We start from the raw sequence: 18800 nt of genomic DNA on the forward strand, positions 1-18800 counted from the left end.
GACTCCTACGTCAGACGCCTATTCATTGACTACAGCTTCGCTTTCAGCACCATAATGCCTGCCAATCTCATTTGGGATTGGTTTTGCACAGTGGGCTACAGAGCTGGCTTTTAATGCAGCCCCTACCGCCGTTCCCCAACGGGCGCGGAATGTGGCCACCAGGGACTTTTCACAATAACTTCATTGAAGCCTACTTGTGACACTAAACTATTTTTATTATCAAAACTCCAAAATCAAGTACTTGGCTCCTCATCCTCGTCTTCTTGTCCCACATACCAGAATCAGGAAGGAGAAACACCAACACCTCCTCCACGATAGTCTTCAATACCGGATGTGTAATATGTAAGCAAGGCTGCGTACACAACCCCATCCGATGCTCTCTATAAACACGCGACTGCGTAGCAAAATTCGGCTGCAACCCCATTTGCAAGTTTGCTGTTGACACGACCATTGTAAATCGTATCTCGAACAAGGATGAGTCAGAATGCAGGAGGGGGATCGAGACCCTAGTGGGGTGGTGCAACACATTAATATATACATCAAAGTTGGGGAAACTAATTAACTTTTCATCGATTTCAGTTAATGAAATGCCGGACACATCCCTGTCTGCAGCTGTGGTGCCGAGAAGGAGATGGTTGACAGATTCAAATCCCTGCGTGTGTAATGGTTCACCCACGTCGACACTACGTCCAAGAAAGCACAACAACGCCTCTACTTCCTCAACCACCTAAGGAAATACGGCATGTCCACATTGACTCTTCCCAACATTTACAGATGGAACAGAGAAATAACCTTCTCTGGCTGTATCAAAGCTTGGTATGGCACATGCTCTGCCCAATACCGGAAAATCTACAGAAAGTCGTGAACACAGCTCAGTCCATCACAGAAACACCGCTCTCATCCATTGACACTGTCTACACTTCCCGCTAACTTGGGAATGTGGGCAGTATAATCGAAGACCTCTCCCACCCGGTTAATTCTCTCATCCAAACGCTTCTATCGTGGAGAAGATATAAAAGTCTGAGAACACGCACTAACAGATTCAAAATCAACTTCTTCCCCACTCTACCCGGTAGCCTGAATTACCCTCTTACTGAGCTCTCCATTCCTCTTCTTTACAGTTGTCGCACTACACTAACTATGCTTCACTCGATATCCATATCTATGTATTTACATTGTGTATTTATCCTATCTTCCATGTTTTTCATGTATACAGCAATCTTACTGAACCGCACCGTGGCACAGTGGTTAGCACTGCTGCGTCGCAGCTCCAGGGACCCCAGTTCAATTCTTACTTCGGTCGACTATCTCTGTGGAGTCATCACGTTCTCCCCTGTCTGCGTGGGTTACCTTTGGGTTGTTCGGTCTCAAAAACTCATAGAATCATAGAACCTATAGTGCAGGAGAAGGCCATTCCGCACATCCAGTCTGCATTGGCCATGGAAAGAGCACGCCACTTAAGTTCACACCCAATCTCCCTAACTCAGTGACCCCACTTAAACATATTCGACACAAAGGGCAATTTAGCATAGCTAATCCACCTAACTGCACATCTTTTAACTGTGGGAGGAAACCGGAGCCCCCAGAGGAAACCCACGCAGACACGGAGAAAACAATCATACTCCGCAGAGACAGTAACCTAAGCCAGGAATCGAACCTGGGACCCTGGAGCTGTGAAGCAGCTATGCTCACCAGAGCGATTCCGTGCCATCCACGTGCATTTGACTCCGCCCACAGTGCAAAGATGTGCAGGTGAAGTGCATTTACCATGCTAAATTGTCCCTACGTTTGGTTCCATGGACAGGGTGGGGGATTTGGACTGGTGCACGTGCTTTTTCAGGGCACCGGTGCAGACTAGATTGGCCAAATCGGCTCCTCCCACACTGCAGGAATACTATGATGCTATACTGTACTTTGGTGCTGTTTAAGCAGATCAGTACACGTGACTATAAATCTAAATCTTGATTTAATTTAACATGAGACCATAAAATGCATTTTTTCATGACCTAAATAATGTTGCGTCCGACCTGTGATTTGAAAGTATGTTATTACCCATTCTTCACTTTCCTTAGCATGAACCTCGTGACTGTATTTTCCTTAGTCATTACTTTTATTACGATACAAGGTTAGGACGGAGCGGGAGCTTGAAGAGAACTGGAAATTTTTTCATTAATCAAAATTCCCCCACAGCCATGGCCCCCCAAAATACTTTCCTATTCACATCCTTGTCAATCTATGCCAATATCTGATTTTCCATGTGGTCAGAGGTGAAGGTGATTGTTCAGCGGCTCTGAGCGATATGGATGCTGTTTGGACGGCCAAAGACAGCTTTAATTATCAATCTGACAGGGCTAACGAAGTACCTCGGAGCAAGATGGTTATCGAACTCCGCAACACCTGACGACTCAACCTTCATCCAGCAGAGGGCCATCGAGCGAAGCTGCTGATTGGCTGCTGCGAGGGAAATTTGCATACGTCCGTTGTGCTCACCCTAACTTGAAGGTGTACCTGAGCAGGAGACCCTAACTGTTCAAGTGATGACAAGCATCCAACAAAGGGTCGTAGAGCGGAGCTGCTGATTGGCTCTTGTGGGGGTAATTTGCATACGTCCGTTGTGCTCACACTAACTTGAAGGGGGTTGGTGGAGAAGCTATTGTGACGTGGCACTTGCTGAGAAGGGGAGTGAATAACAGGGAAGCTCTTTCTTTCTTTTTCTTTTTTTATCTAGAGGGGATGGCACGGAAGGTAGTGCAATGTTCCTCCTGCAGAATGTTTGAGGTGAGGGACGCCATCAGTGTTCCTGCTGATTTCAACTGTTGGAAGTGCACCCATCTCCAGCTCCTCGGAAACCGCGTTCGGGAACTGGAGCTGGAGCTGGATGAACTTTGGAACATTCGGGAGGCAGAGGTGTTCATAGACAGAAGCTCCAGTGATGTAGTTACTCCGAAGAATAAAGATAGATGGGTGATGGCGAGAGGGGCTGGGAGGAAGCAGTCAGTACAGGGGATCCCATGTGATCGTTCCCCTTACTAACAATTATACAGCTTTGGATACTGTTGGCCGGGACGACGTACCAGGGGTAAGCCATGGGGTACAGGTCTCTGGCACAGAGTCTGTTCCTGTTGCTCAGAAGGAAAGGGGGAAGAGTAGAAGAGCATTAGTCATTGGAGACTCCATAGTTAGGGGGATAGATAGGAAATTCTGTGGGAACTAGAGAGACTCGCAGTTGGTGTGTTGCCTCCCAGGTGGCAGGGTGCGTGAAACAGGAAAGGAGAGGTCACCTTGTTGGGGGCTTTCTATAGGCCTCCGTACATTTTCAGAGATGTAGAGGAAAGGATTGCAAAGATGATTCTGGATAGGAGCGAACGCAACAGAGTAGTTGTTATGGGGGACTTTAACTTTCCAAATATTGACTGGAAACGTTATAGTTCGAGTACTTTAGATGGGTCCGTTTTTGTCCAATGTGTGCAGGAGGGTTTCCTGACACAGTATGTAAATCTGCCCACGAGAGGCGAGGCAATAGTGGAATTGGTACTGGGTAAAGAACCAGGACAGGTGTTAGATATGGAGGTAGGTGAGCACTTTGGTGATAGTGATCACAATTCGATTGCGTTTACTTTAGTGATGGAAAGGGATAGGTATATACCGCAGGGCAAGAGTTATATCTGGGGGAAAGGCAATTATGATGCGATGAGGCAAGACTACGGATGCAATGGCTGGAGAGGAAAACTGCCGGGGATGGGCACAATGGAAATGTGGAGCTTGTTCAAGGAACAGCTATGGCGGGTCCTTGCTAAGTATGTACCTGTCAGGCAGGGAGGGAGTGCTCGAGCAAGGGAACCATGGTTTACTAAAGAAGACGAAACACTTTTCAAGAGGAAGAAGGAGGCTTATGTAAAGATGAGACATGGCGGTTCAGTTAGGGCGCTCGAGAGTTACAAGTTAGCAAGGAAGGACCTAAAGAGAGAGCTCAGTAGAGCCAGGAGGGGACAAGAGAGGTCTTTGGCAGGTAGGATCAAGGATAGCCCAATGCTTTCCATAGATATGTCAGGAATAAACGAATGAGTAGGGTAAACGTAGGGTCAGTCAAGGAGAGTAGTGGGAAGTTGTGCTTGGAGTCCGAGGAGATAGGAGAGGTGCTAAATGAATATTTTTCGTCAGGATTCACACAGGAAAAAGACAACGTTGTCGAGGAGAATACTGAGATTCAGGCTACTAGACTAGAAGGGCTTAAAGTTCATAGGGAGGAGGTATTCTGGAAAGTGCGAAAATAGATATGTCCCCTGGGCCGGATGGGATTTATCCTAGGATACTCTGGGAAGTTAGGGAGGAGATTGCTGAGCCTTTGGCTTTGATCATTAAGTCATCTTTGTCTACAGGAATAGTGCCAGAAGACTGGAGGATAGCAAATGTTGTCCCCTTGTTCAAGAAGAGGAGTACAGACAGCCCCGATAGCTATAGAACAGTGACCCTTACTTCTGTTATCGGCAAAATCTTGGAACGTTTTAAAGAAATAGGATGCATAATCATCTCGAAAGGAATAATTTGATTAGAGATAGTCAACACGGGTTTGTGAAGGATAGGTCGTGCCTCACAAACCTTATTGAGTTCTTTAAGAAGGTGACCAAACAGGTGGATGAGGGTAAAGCAGTTGATGTGGTGTATATGGAATTCAGTAAAGCGTTTGATAAGATTCCCTACGGTAGGCTCCTGCAGAAAATACGGAGGCATGTGATTCAGTGTCATTTAGCAGTTTGGATCAGAAATTGGCTAGCTGGAAGAACACAAAGGGGGGTGGTTGATGGGAAATGTTCAGACTGGAGTCCAGTTACTAGTGGTGTACCACAAGGATCTGTTTTGGGGCCACTGCTGTTTGTCATTTTTATAAATGACCTGGAGGAGGGCATAGATGGGTGGGTGAGTAAATTTGCAGATGACACTAAAATATGTGGAGTTGTGGACAGTGCGGAAGAATGTTACAAGTTACAGAGGGACATAGATAAGCTCCAGCGCTGGGCTGAGAGGTGGCAAATGGAGATTAATACAGAAAAGTCTGAGGTGATTCATTTTGGAAGGAATAACAGAAAGACAGAGTACTGGGCTAATGGTAAGATTCTTGGCAGTGTGGATGAGCAGGGAGATCTCGGTGTCCATGTACATAGATCCGTGAAAGTTGCCAACCAGGTTGAGCGGGTTGTTAAGAACGCATACGGTGTGTTAGCTTTTACTGGGAGAGGGAATGAGTTTCGGAGCCAGTATGTCATGTTACAGCTGTACAAAACTCTGGTACGGCCGCATTTGGAGTATTGCGTGCAATTCTAGTCGCCGCATCATAGGGAAGATGTGGAAGCATTGGAAAGGGTGCAGAGGAGATTTACCAGAATGTTGCCTGGTATGGAGGGAAGATCTTATGAGGAAAGGCTGAGGGGCTTGAGGCTGTTTTCGTTAGAGAGAAGAAGTTTAAGAGGTGACTTAATTGATGCATAGAAGATGATCAGAGGATTGGATAGGGTGGACAGTGAGAACCTTTTTCCTCGGATTATGTCTAGCACGAGGGGACATAGCTTTAAATTGAGGGGGGATAGATATAAGACAGACGTCAGAGGTAGGTTCTTTACTCAGAGTGTAGTAAGTGTGTGGAATGCTCTGCCTGCAACAGTAGTGGACTCGCCGACACTAAGGGCGTTCAAATGGTCATTGGATAGAAATATGGACGATAAGAGAATAGTGTAGATGGGCTTTAGAGTGGTTTCGCAGGTCGGCGCAACATCGAGGGCCGAAGGGCCTGTACTGCGCTGTTATGTTCTATGTTCAGGGTGAATAAATTCTGTTGGAAAAATTCTGAGCCTGTGAGTTTGAACGCAAGACCACCTTGGGCAGGCCCCAATGTAGGATTGCCTGTATCCACTCGATTTAAACATTTGAGTTCATCAGAGTCAAGAGCCTTGAGGATAAGTGTGTGGAGCGAAGACAATGCCACGATGCATCGTTCTTGCTTCATTTTCAGTGCTTGTAATTGTGTATACAATTCTGAATCATGTCTAATATCACAGCGACAAAATTGGAAACAAAATTAGGGCTTTTCCACAGTAACTTCATTGAAACATACTTGCGACAATAAGCTATTATTACTTTTATTATTAAGTTTGTGAAACATAAGGTCCCATTATCAGAGAACGGTCATAGAAAATTTACAATATATTTACTTACTTCAAAATCCCAAAGTGAAAGGCGTTAAATGAACCTGTTTGTTTAGTGCCTGTCATTAATGTCAGTCTCCTTGGGTTCCTAGTGTCTCACTTGAGGGTTGCATCATTCATCTCATCCATTAATAAGAGACGATAGTTTGTTTGTTGACCTGTAGTGTGAGTGAGACGATCGATCTCGACACCAACAGGGAGCAGAAGCTCGACAGTGAGAGAAGGAATGGACGAGTTTTTGGTACTCGCAGTTATACATGAGATACAAAAGATATACTATCCAATCCTGGCTGTTGTTGGGGTCTCTGGTATGTTGCTACCGTCAGCTATTAATTGTTTATATTCCGATTAATGTGAAACTGTGTTTTTCCTATGATGGAGTAGCTTTTCAAATGTATCCTCTTACTTCGTGTGTGTCACAGAATATTCTACGATTTCCATATGCGACTCTCTCACATTCGAACTTTCATGTTCGGGGTGCATTCATTGGGCCAGCGCCTCTCCATTGGTGTATCTATGTGAGATGGTAAAAGTGAGATCAGTAACGTCTATTCATTCCCCAAATAGACCGGACGGTCTGCACCTGGGCCGGACTGGAACCGATGTTTGCTAGAGCTGTTGGGGAGAGTTTCAACTAATGTGGCAGGGGTATGGGAACTGATGCAGGAAGTTGGAAGGTAGTAAAACAGGGACAGAAACAAAAAACAGTAAGGGGGAAAGTGTAAGGCAGAGAAGCCGTAGTCAAAAAATCAAAACGGGCGACAGTGCAAGGTACAGTGACTGAGGGGAGCTCAGTGAATAGGACCAGTCATACTAAAAGGAATAAAACGGGAAGTGAAAACATTAATGGTGAGCGACGCGGCAGGTTGTTACATGAAGATATGGGTTCGACGACAAGGAAAATTAGGAGAAAGGTGAAGAGGAAATATAACTTAGGAGAGGTTACTGATCGAGGTGTTAAGATTCAGAACAGAGGTAAAAAAGCCAACGGAAGTGTACTTCACCTGAATGCTCGTAGTATTCGGAATAAGGTAAATGAGTTGATGGCGCAAATCATCATGAATGACTATTATTTAGTGGCCATGACTGAAACATGGTCAAAGGATGGTCACGACTGGGAGTTAAATATCCGAGGGTATCAAACTATTCGGAAGGGCAGAGTGGATGACAAGGGAGGGGGTGTAGCTCTGTTATTTAAGGATGACATCGGGGCAACAGGAAGGGATGACATCGGTGCTATGATAAGGTTGAATCCATTTGGGTGGAAATCGGGAATAGTAAGGCGAAACGGTCACTGATATGAGTAGTCTATAGGCCACCAAATAGTAACATAATGGTGGGGCAGGCAATAAACAAAGAAATAACTGATGCATGTAGAAATGGTACAGCAGTTATCATGGGGGGATTTAAATCGAAATGTCGATTGGTTTAACCAGGTCGGTCAAGGCAGCCTTGAGGAGGAGTTTATAGAATGTATCCGCGATAGTTTCCTCGAACAGTATGTAATGGAACCTGCGAGGGAACAAGCGGTCCTAGATCTGGTCCTGTGTAACGAGATAGGATTGATTCAGGATCTCATAGTTAGGGATCCTCTCGGAATGAGCATTCACAATATGGTGGAATTTAAAATACAGATGGCGGGTGAGAAGGTAAAATCAAATTGTTTTCTGCTTAAACAAAGGAGATTACAATGGGATGAGAGAAGAACTAGCTAAGGTCGACTGGGAGCAAAGACTTTATGGTGAAACAGTTGAGGAACAGTGGAGAACCTTCCAAGTGATTTTTCACAGTGCTCAGCAAAGGTTTATATCAACAAAAAGGAAGGACGGTAGAATGAGGGGAAAATCGACCGAGGATATCTAAGGAAATAAGGGAGAGTATCAAATTGAAGGAAAAAACATACAAATTTGCAAAGATCAGTGGGAGACTAGAGGACTGTGAAATCTTTAGGGGGCAACAGAAAGCTACTAAAAAAGCTATAATGAATAGTAAGATAGATTACGAGAGTAAACTTGCTCAGAATATAAAAACAGTTAGTAAAAGTTTCTACAAATATATAAAACAAAAAAGAGTGGTTAAGGTATATATTGGAAATTTAGAGGATGAGAAGGGAGATTTAATAATGGGAGATGAGGAAATGGCTGAGGAACTGAACAGGTTTTTTGGATCGGTCTTCACAGTGGAAGACACAAATAACATGCCAGTGACTGATGGAAATGAGGCTATGACAGGTGAGGACCTTGAGAGGATTGTTATCACCAAGGAGGTAGTGATGGGCAAGCTAATGGGGCTAAAGGTAGACAAGTCTCCTGGACCTGATGGCATGCATCCCAGAGTGCTAAAAGAGATGGATAGGGAAATTGCAAATGCACTAGTGACAATTTACCAAAATTCACTCGACTCTGGGATGGTCCCGGCGGATTGGAAATTAGCAAACGTGACACCACTTTTTAAAAGAGGAGGTAGGCAGAAAGCGGGTAATTATAGGCCAGTGAGCTTAACTTCGGCAGTAGGGAATATGCTGGAATCTATGATCAAGAAAGAAATAGTGAGTCATCAGGATGGAAATTGTCCCATTGGGTAGACGCAGCATGGGTTCATAAAGGGCAGGTCGTGCCTAACAAATTTAGTGGAATTTTTTGACGACATTAACAGTGCGGTAGATAACGGGGGGGCCAATTGATGTGGTATATCTGGATTTCCAGAAAGCCTTTGACAAGGTGCCACACAAAAGGTTGCTGCACAAAATAAAGATGCATGGCATTAAGGGGAAAGTAGTAGCATGGATAGAGGATTGGTTAATTAATAGAAAGCAAAGAGTGGGGATTAATGGGTGTTTCTCTGATTGGCAATCAGTAGCTAGTGGTGTCCCTCAGAGATCAGTGTTGGGCCCACAACTGTTCACAATTTACATAGATGATTTGGAGTTGGGGACCAAGGGCAATGTGTCCAGGTTTGCTGACGACATTAAGATAAGTGGTAAAGCAAAAAGTGCAGAGGATACTGTAAGTATGCAGAGGGATTTGGATAGGCTAAGTGAATGGGCTAGGGTCTGGCAGATGGAATACCATTTTGACAAATGTGAGGTTACCCATTTTGGTAGGAATAACAGCAAAAGGGATTATTATTTAAATTATAAAATATTAAAACATACTGCTGTGCAGAGAGACCTGGGTGTGCTATTGCATGAGTCGCACAAAGTTGGTTTACAGGTGCAACAGGTGATTAAGAAGGCAAATGGAATGTTGTCCTTCAATTCTAGAGTGATGGAGTTTAAGACTAGGGAGATTATGCTGCAATTTTATAAGGTGTTAGTGAGGCCACAGCTGGAGTATTGTGTTCAGTTTTGGTCTCCTTACTTGAGAAAGGACGTACTGGCACTGGAGGGTGTGCAGAGGGGATTCACTAGGTTAATCCCAGAGTTGAAGGGGTTGGATTACGAGGAGAGGTTGAGTAGACTGAGACTGTACTCGTTTAAATTTAGAAGGACGAGGGGGGATCTTACAGAAACATATAAGATTATGAAGGGAATAGATAGGATAGATGCGGGCATGTTGTTTCCACTGGCGGGTGAAAGCAGAACTAGGGGGCATAGCCTCAAAATAAGGGGAAGTAGATTTAGGACTGAGTTTAGGAGGATCTTCTTCACCCAAAGGGTTGTGTATCTATGGAATCCCTTGCCCAGTGAAGCAGTAGAGGTTCCTTCATTAAATGTTTTTAAGATAAAGATAGATAGTTTTTTGAAGAATAAAGGGATTAAGGGTTATGGTGTTCGGGCCGGAAAGTGGAGCTGAGTCCACAAAGGATCAGCCATGATCTCATTGAATCGTGCAGCAGGCTCGAGGGGCCAGATGGCCTACTCCTGCTCCTAGTTCTTATGTTCTTCTTATGTTCTTATGTTAACTAATTGTGAAATGCAAACCCCAAGATGTTTTACCAATGTAATGGTAAAACGGCTAGTTCAGGAAAAAGTGCGAACCATCCGAGATGAATGGGGATCTTGTGTGCCGAATGTGGATGCTGTGTGAATGGTTTTAAATGCAATTTTGTTTGCATGTTTGGAAAGGAAATGGATGATGCATACATAATGTTCCAGGAGGAACGCTGCGATATATTATACGGGATAATCATAAAAAGAGAGGAAGTCCACTAAGAATTCAAATACTTGAAAGGTAATAAATCGGCAGGGCCAGGTGGATTGTTTCCGAGGCTACTGAAGGTGGTCAGGATAGAGATAGCAGATGCTCTGAGGATGAGTTTACAATCCGCACTAGAAACATGAGAGATACCTGAGTGCTGGAAAATGCAAACTGGGCTCTATTGTTCAAAAAGGGATTAAAGGAAATGCGAAACAATTCTAGGACAGATAGTCTTAAGTGGACCGTGGGCAAATTAGTAAAATCAATTCTGAGAGAGAAGATTAACTGTCACATCAAAAGGCATGGACGAGTTAAAGAAAGTTGTTAAAACATAGACCATACAGTGCAGAAGGAGGCCATGTGGCCCTTCGAGTCTGCACGGACCCACTTAAGCCCTCTCATTCACCCTATCCCCAGAACCCAATAACTCCTCCAACCCTTTTTGGACACTAAGGGCATTTAGAATGGCCAATCCACCTATCCTGCACGTCTTTGGACTGTGGGAGGAAACCGCAGCACCTGGAGGAAACTCACGCACACACGGCGAGAACGTGCAGACTCCGCAAAGACAATGACCCAGCCGGGAATCGACCCTGGGACACTGGCACACTGGCGCTATGAAGCCATAGTGCTAGCCACGTGTGTACCGTGCTGCCCGCTTGCCTCATGAATTTGATCGAATTCTTTGAAGAAGTGACAAGACGGGTTGATGAAGTTAGTGCAGGAGATATGGTTACAAGGATTTTAGCAAGGCGTTTGACAAAGTCCCACATGGCAGGTTGGTTTTGAATGTGAAGGCTCATGGGATACAGGGCAACGTGGCTAACTGGTTAAAACGTTGGCTCAGTAACAAGATATAAAATGTTCGGTCGATGGCTGCCCTTGCAATTGGAAAACTGTTTCAAGTGGTGTTCAACAGGGCTCGGCGTTGAGACACTCACTGTATGTGTTGTATATTAATGATTTGGACGTGCACGTGGGAGGACGATTCGGAAATTACCCGATGACACAAAGTTGGGCCGAGTGGTGGACAGTGTAGCATTTAGCGATAATCTCCAGAATGATATAGATGGGTTCGAGGAGTCGATGATTAAGTAGCAGATGCTATTTAAAACCGAGAAGTGTGTGGTCACGCATTTGGAGATGTCAAACAGTTGTAGGGAGTACAGAATAAATGGGAAGTCACTAAAACGGGTAAATGAAGTGTGAAATATTGGCGTAAAAGTACACAGGTCCATGAAGGCAGTAGTTGAAATACACACGGTGCTAAAGAAATCATATGGAATGCCCTCCTTCATTGGTAGATGTATATAATATGAAAGGAAGGGTTTTATACTGGAATTGCATAAAACACTCTGCAGATGAGGCCACAACTGGAATAATGTGTGAGGTTCTGGTCGCCACGTTATTGAGCTGGAGAGACTGCAGAGGACGTTTACACGAATGTTGGATACTTAACATCCCGGGTTATAACGGTTTTAGTAGGAAGAGGGTTGCTAAAAAAGGAGGAGGTGCAGCAGCCTTGGTCAAATATAGTATCATTGCTCTTGAACGAAATGCAGTTCCTGAATCAGAATATATATGGTTGGAGGTGAGAAACAGGAAGGGAGCGGTAACCTTCTTTAGTATTTACAATAGACTTGCAAATGGACGGGAGAAAGGGAAACAGAGCATTTGTAGGCAGATTATGGAAACCTGCAGGGTAAGTAGGGTTCTGATTGTTGGGGATTTAAATAACGCTAAGATAGACGGGGAAGCGGGTAGCTCGGTAGAGTATGGGGCACGGAAGGGGAGAAATTCCAGCATTGTGTGCAGGAGAATTTTCTGGAACAGTATATTTCCAGTACTACAATTCTGAACATAGGGTACAAGATAGGGCAGCACGGTAGCATTGTGGATAGCACAATTGCTTCACAGCTCCAGAGTCACAGGTTCGATTCCGGCTTGGGTCACTGTCTGTGCAGAGTCTGCAAATCCTCCCCGTGTGTGCGTGGGTTTCCACCGGGTGCTCCGGTTTCCTCCCACAGTCCAAAGATGTGCAGGTTAGGTGGATTGGCCATGATAAATTGCCCTTCGTGTCCAAAATTGCCCTTCGTGTTCGGTGGGGTTACTGGGTTAAGGGGATAGGGTGGAGTTGTTGACCTTGTGTTGGGTGCTCTTTCCAAGAGCCGTTGCAGACTCGATGGGCTGAATGGCCTCCCTCTGCACTGTAAATTCTATGAAAAGAAGAATATTTTATCTCCACCTGTTGGAATGTCAGTGACTCGGGTTAACAATTTCAATGTGGTCAGCCAGAGAGATCGGAGGTAGATCTTCTTAACTCAGAGTTGTTGGGGTTTGGAATGTTATGCCTGGGACAGTGACGGAGGTGGATTCCATAGGACGTTTCAAAAGAGAGCTGGGTATATATTTGAAAGTAATGAATTGACAGGGGGACAGAGATAGGGCTGGAGAATGGGACTGGTCTTTTGGCAGCCGGTGCAGATACGATGGGCCCAATGGTCTCTGTCGATGTTGTAAATGGCAAACAAACTACCAAAAAATGTATTATCCGATATATGGGTTAATTATTTTGCAGAATACATCACTGACTAATGGGAACGCATCCGGCAGACATTTACAGTGAATCTTAAATTCGGATTCACCTCCAGCCAGCAGGTCGAAATTCTTCCTTCGCTTGCTCCTTATAAGTTCATTTTCTGGGTGGTTTGGATAAATAATAGTCCTCACGTTGAGTCAGTAATGTTTACATATAACCCTAGACCATGGAAAGGATTTCGGATGTTACCTTTGACAAAATAATATTGCGGAGGTCGGAAAGGTCCACTGGATAACATACCTATGTCTCTTACTCTCGCTGCCACATTTAACACTGATTGTAACTGATTATGCACAGTAGTCACTTGAGTTTAATTGAAAGTTATCAGTTATTGAGTGGAATTCACTGCATTAATACGAATTCTCGTCCGAGATCATCAGCTGTTCGGCTCTTCAGTTTCGAGCTAACTAATGTGTGTTGCGATGGTGAATGTAATATTCTCATCTTGTATGATTTTCCTGGTTCGAGTTAATTTCACTGAGTATAAATACTTATTGAAATCTCTCCTCTTGCTACTTTATTACACGTCCTGGCTATTCCATTTCGCAATAGACCTTCAATTCTCAACAATAGAGCCAACGATCAAGGTGAACTGGACTTCTCACGTTCATTATCATTCAGTTATCAGAGAAGATCCACCGCTTTTTCGGGAAATCAAAAAGAAATTACCAACAATGACGAATTCGGAGAATGATAGAGATGTATGCTGGGCGAATGAGGAAAAAACCATCCATTTTGCCAATCATTCCACTTCGGTGACATTTTGAACCCTGGCAAAATTCGAGTGAAACTCACATTTTTTTTCTACTGAGCAATGCCGACCATCCTCTGATGTTGTCATCGGTGCACAAATTTCCATTTTTCGCCGAACCAGTGTGTTTTGCAGATATGACATGGCATCGTTCCTATCGTCTTTAATACCTCGTTCAATGATGGGAAACATTCCATCAGACGTGTTTGCCAGCTTATATTCCAGTCCTATCACCTTCCCGGACCTTCGGTTATGCATTCCAAATCCTCTACCCCTCTTAATATTCTCCCGTTTTTCGAGCAATCATCGCACACGCATCAGCACTCAAATTGTACAGATTAAATTCCATGTGTCAATTTTCCACCCACTCAACCAATTTTTCGATATAATTCTGGAGTCAACAGCTATCTTCTTCACCAGAAACGGCATGGGCAAATTTGTGTCATCTAGAAATGTTCCAACCATGCACCCCATATGTGATTGTAAATGATTAATGTATGGACAGACAGCCAGCATGCGAGTACGGAATCCCATGGAACGCCGTTGGAAACAGATTGTCATTTCTATTTTTAACATAAATAATTGAAACTTATTTTCTGTCAACTGACCGAAGTTTCGATCCAGGCCGCTGACTCCCCTTGTAGCCCACGGGGATTCACTTTTAAAAAAATTAAGAGTACCCAATGCATTTTTTTCCAATTAAGGGGCAATGTAACGTGCCCAATCCACCTATCCTGCATATCTTTGGGTTGTGCGCGTGAAACACGGGGTGGGGGGGGGGGGGGGAGGAGGGGGGGGGGGGGGGGGCTCTACTTGCAGCTGCAGCTTGTTTTAATGGTTAAGTGGATTACGCCAGTTTTCACAAGCTAGAGTCAGGCAGTATAATGGTGAGCCATCGTCCAGTGCTGAATTTGACTGCACTGGAATGCAGAATTTGCGCTACATTAGAGAGCTAAACAGAGAGTTTGGTGACTGAGCTAGATAGGTGAGGAGGATGCAAAGTGCTCCTTTCATTTCATTTCCGACATTTCCTCAAAGAGCGTGAATGGAGCCGGGAGTTTACAGAGAGTGCAGCTGACTGGGAGCTGCGTCGGAGGGCGGAGTTCCAGTTGGTTCAGAGGGCAACTGCATTCTGTAAGGTAAGAGTTGTGGGCTTTTTTTCGGGGTGGGGGCAGCAAGCTATACTTGTATCATTTAGCAGAATCACCAATTTTAGAGGGCTCACTTGGATGAATAGCAGCAGTATATATATATACATATTTTTTTTAAGGGCCTAACGGGTGTTTAATCGTTTTTCCCCTTTTAAATATCTGGGAATTCCGATCAGAGGGGATGGAGGCTAGGGCAGTTGAATGCTCCTCCTGTTCGATGTGGGTGGTGAGGGATCCCACCGGTGTCCCCCGCTGACTACACCTGCGGGAAGTGCACCCAACTACAGCGCCTTAGAGACCGCGTCAGCGAAATGGAACCGGAGCTGAATGAACTTCGGGGGGCAGAGGGCGTGATCGAGAGGAGTTTCTGGAACGTAGCCACACCCAAGTTTTAGGACAAGAGTCGCTGGGTTACAGTCAGGGGGGGAAAAGGAACGGGCTGGCAGTGCAGGGATCCCTCGTGGCCGTTCCCCTTCAAAGTATGGAACAGTTTTGCTTGCTGGTTGGGGGAGTAAACCTACAAGGGCAAGGCCCTAGCGTCCAGGTGTCTGGCACTGAGCCTGGCTCTGTGGCTCAGAAGGGAAGGAGAGGAATAGAAAATAAATTGTGATAGGAGACTGAATGATTAGAGGAACGGATAGGATATTCGATGTTCGCGAACGAGTCTCCCGGAAGGTATGATGCCCCTCGGGTGCCAGGTACAGGAATGTCTCGGATCGACTCTATAGTATCCTTAAGGGAGACGGGGAGCAAACAGAAATGGTGGCCCAGATAAGCACCAACAATCTAGCTAAGAAAAGGAATGAGGACATAAAAAGTGACTTTAGGAAGTTATGTTGGAAGCTAAAGAGCAAGACAAGCAGAGTAGTAATCTCAGGATTGCGTCCGGTGCTACGTGAACTGAGGCCAGGAACTGAGAGCTGAGCGCGTGGCTACACGGCTGGTGCAGGAGGGAAGGCTTCAGACATGTGGACCATTGGGATACCTTCTGGGGAAGGTTGGACCTGCACATGAAGGATGGATTTCACCTAAACTGGAATGGCACCAATATTCTTGGTGGGAGGTTTGCTCGCGCTCTTCGGGAGGGTGTATACTAGTTTGGCAGAGGGATGGGATCCAGATCTGCGGATCAGAAAACAGAGCAGCAGTGGATCAGGCAGGAATAGTATGCTGCGAGTCTGTGAGGGAGGATAGACAGTTTATAGGGCAAAGTTGCTCTCAGTGAAATGGGTTAAAAATGTGCCTGTTTCAATGTAAGGGGTGTCAGCAATAAGGGAGATGAACTTAGGCCATGGAACATTAATTGTAAATACGATGTTGTGGACATTACGGAGACGGATTCACAGGGGCAGTATTGATTGCTGGGTTTTCCGGGGTTTAGATGTTTTAAAAATAATAGGGAGGGAGTTAAAAGAGAAGGGGGAGTGGCAATGTTAATTAGGGAGTGCAGCGCAGCTGCAGAAAAGGAGTTCGTTAGGAGGGTTTGTCCACTGAGTCAGTATGGGTGGAAGTCAGAAACAAGAAAGGAGCAGTCACTTTGTTGGGAGGTTTCTATAGACCCCCCCCCTGCCCCCCCCCCCCCCCCGCCCTAAACGCAGCAGAGAGATGGAGGAAAAGATTGGGAGGCAGATCCTGGAACGGTGCAGAAGTAACAGAGTTGTTGTCAAGGGTCACTTCAACTTCCCTAATATTGACTGGAACCTCCTTAGTTCAAATGGTTTGGATGGGGCAGATTTTGCCAGGTTTGCACAGGAATAATTACTGACTCAATATGTAGATAGGCCGACTAGGGGGGAGGCCATATTGGATTTGGTGCTTGGCAGCGACCCCGGCCACGGGTCAGATGTCTCAGTTGGAGAGCATTTCGGTGACAGTGACCGCAACTTAACCTTTACCGTAGTCATGTAGAGGGATTAGAACAGACAATATGGGAAGATATACAATTAGGGGAGGGGAAATTATACTACCATTAGACAGGAGCTGAGGAACATAAATTGCGAGCAGTTGTTTCCCGAAAATGCACAAAAGTAATTTGGTGATTGTTTAAGGAACACTTGCTGTGACTGCTGGTAGTTTTGTCCCACTGAGACAAGCAAGGAATGGTAAGGTGAAGGAGCCTTGGATGACAGGAGAAGTGCAGCGTCTAGCCAAGAGGAAGAAGGAAACTTACATAAGATTGAGGAAGCAAGGATCTGACTCGGCTCTGGAGGGTTACAAGGTAGCCAGCAAGGAACTGAAAAATGGACTTAAGCGAGATAGAATGGGGCATGAAAGTGTCCTAGCGGTAAGCATTGGGGAGAATCCCAAGGCATTCTACACTTATGTGAGAAATAGGATGATCAGATTGAGAGTACGGCCGATCAGGGATAAGGGAGGGAAATTGTGCCGAGAGACTGAGTAGGTAGTGGAGGCCCAACATTAGTATTTTGATTCAGCAATCACTAGAGAGAGGAAATTTGTTGCGGGTGAAAAACGTGAGAACCAGGTTAATGGACTCGAACAGGTTGATATTAAGAAGGAGGATGTGCTGGAAATTTTGAAAAGCACCAGCATAGATAGGTCCCCTGGGCCTGACGGGATTTACCCAAGGTGACTACCGGAAGCGAGGGAGGATGTTGGCGATGGTCTTTGCGTCCTCAATCTACAATGGAGGAGTGCCGGATGATGGGAGGGAGGCGAATGTTGTTCCCCTGTTCCCGTGTTCAAGAAAGGAAATAAAGAAATCCCGGGGAATTACAGACCAGTCAGCCTTACGTCTGTGGTGAGGAATATATTGGAAAGGATTCTAAGAGATACGATTAATGACTATTTAGAAAAACATAGTTTGATTAAAGATAGTCAGCATGCCTCACAAGCCTCATTGAATTCTTCGAGATTGTGACGAGACACATTGATGATGATCCGGCAGTGGATGTGTTGTATATGGATTTCAGTAAGGAATTTGAGGATGTTCCCCATGGTAGACTCATTCAGATGTTTAGCGGGCTTTGGGATACAGGAAAATTTGTCTGTCTGGATACAGAATTGGCTGTCCAATAGAAGACAGCGAGTGGTAGTGGGTGGAAAGTATTCCGCCTGGAGGTTGCTGACCCGTGGTGTCCCGCAGGGATCTGTTCTGGGACCTCTGCTCTTTGTGATTTTTATAAATGACTTGGATGAGGAAGTGGAAGAGTGTATTAGTAAGTTTGCCGGTGTCACGAAGTTTGGTGGAGTTTTAGATAGTGTCGAGGGCTGTTGTAGGTTACAGCAGGACATTGACAAGAAGTAGAGCCGGGCTGAAAAGTGGCAGATGGAGTTCAGCCTCGATGAATGTGAAGTGATTCATTTTGGAAAGTCGAATTTGAATTCTGAATACAGGGTTAAAGGAAGGAATCTGGGAAGTGTGGTAGAATAGAGGTATATTGGGGTTCACTTATATAGATTTTTCAAAGTTACCAGCCAGGTTGATAGGATTGTTAAGAAAGCGTATGGTGTGTTGGCTTTCATTAACAGGGGGATTGTGTTTAAGAGCCGCGAGGTTTTGCTGCAGCTTAGGATCCTGGTTAGTCCACACTTGGAATATTGGTGTCAGTTCTGGACTACTCATTATATAGGGTGCTTTGGAGAGGGTGTAGGGAAGATTTACTAGGATGCTGCTTGTCTGGAGGGACTGTCTTATGAATAAAGGTTGAGGGAGCTAGGGCTTTTCTAACTGGAGAGAAGAAGGAAGAGAGGTACATGATAGAGGTGAACAAGGTGATGGGAGGCATGGATAGAGTTGATCCCAGAGACTTTACCCCAGGGCGTAAATGACTGTGTCGAGGGACATAGTTTAAGATGATTGGAGGAAAGTATAAGAGGAATGTCAGAGGTATGTTCTTTACACAGAGAGTGGTGAGTGCGTCGAATGCATTGCCAGCGGAGGGGATGAAGTCAGAGTCATTAGGGATATTTCAGCGACTCCTGCCCAGATACATGGAC

This window comes from Scyliorhinus torazame, chromosome 20, assembly GCF_047496885.1.
Source record: "Scyliorhinus torazame isolate Kashiwa2021f chromosome 20, sScyTor2.1, whole genome shotgun sequence".
NCBI classification, from domain to species: Eukaryota; Metazoa; Chordata; class Chondrichthyes; order Carcharhiniformes; family Scyliorhinidae; genus Scyliorhinus; species Scyliorhinus torazame.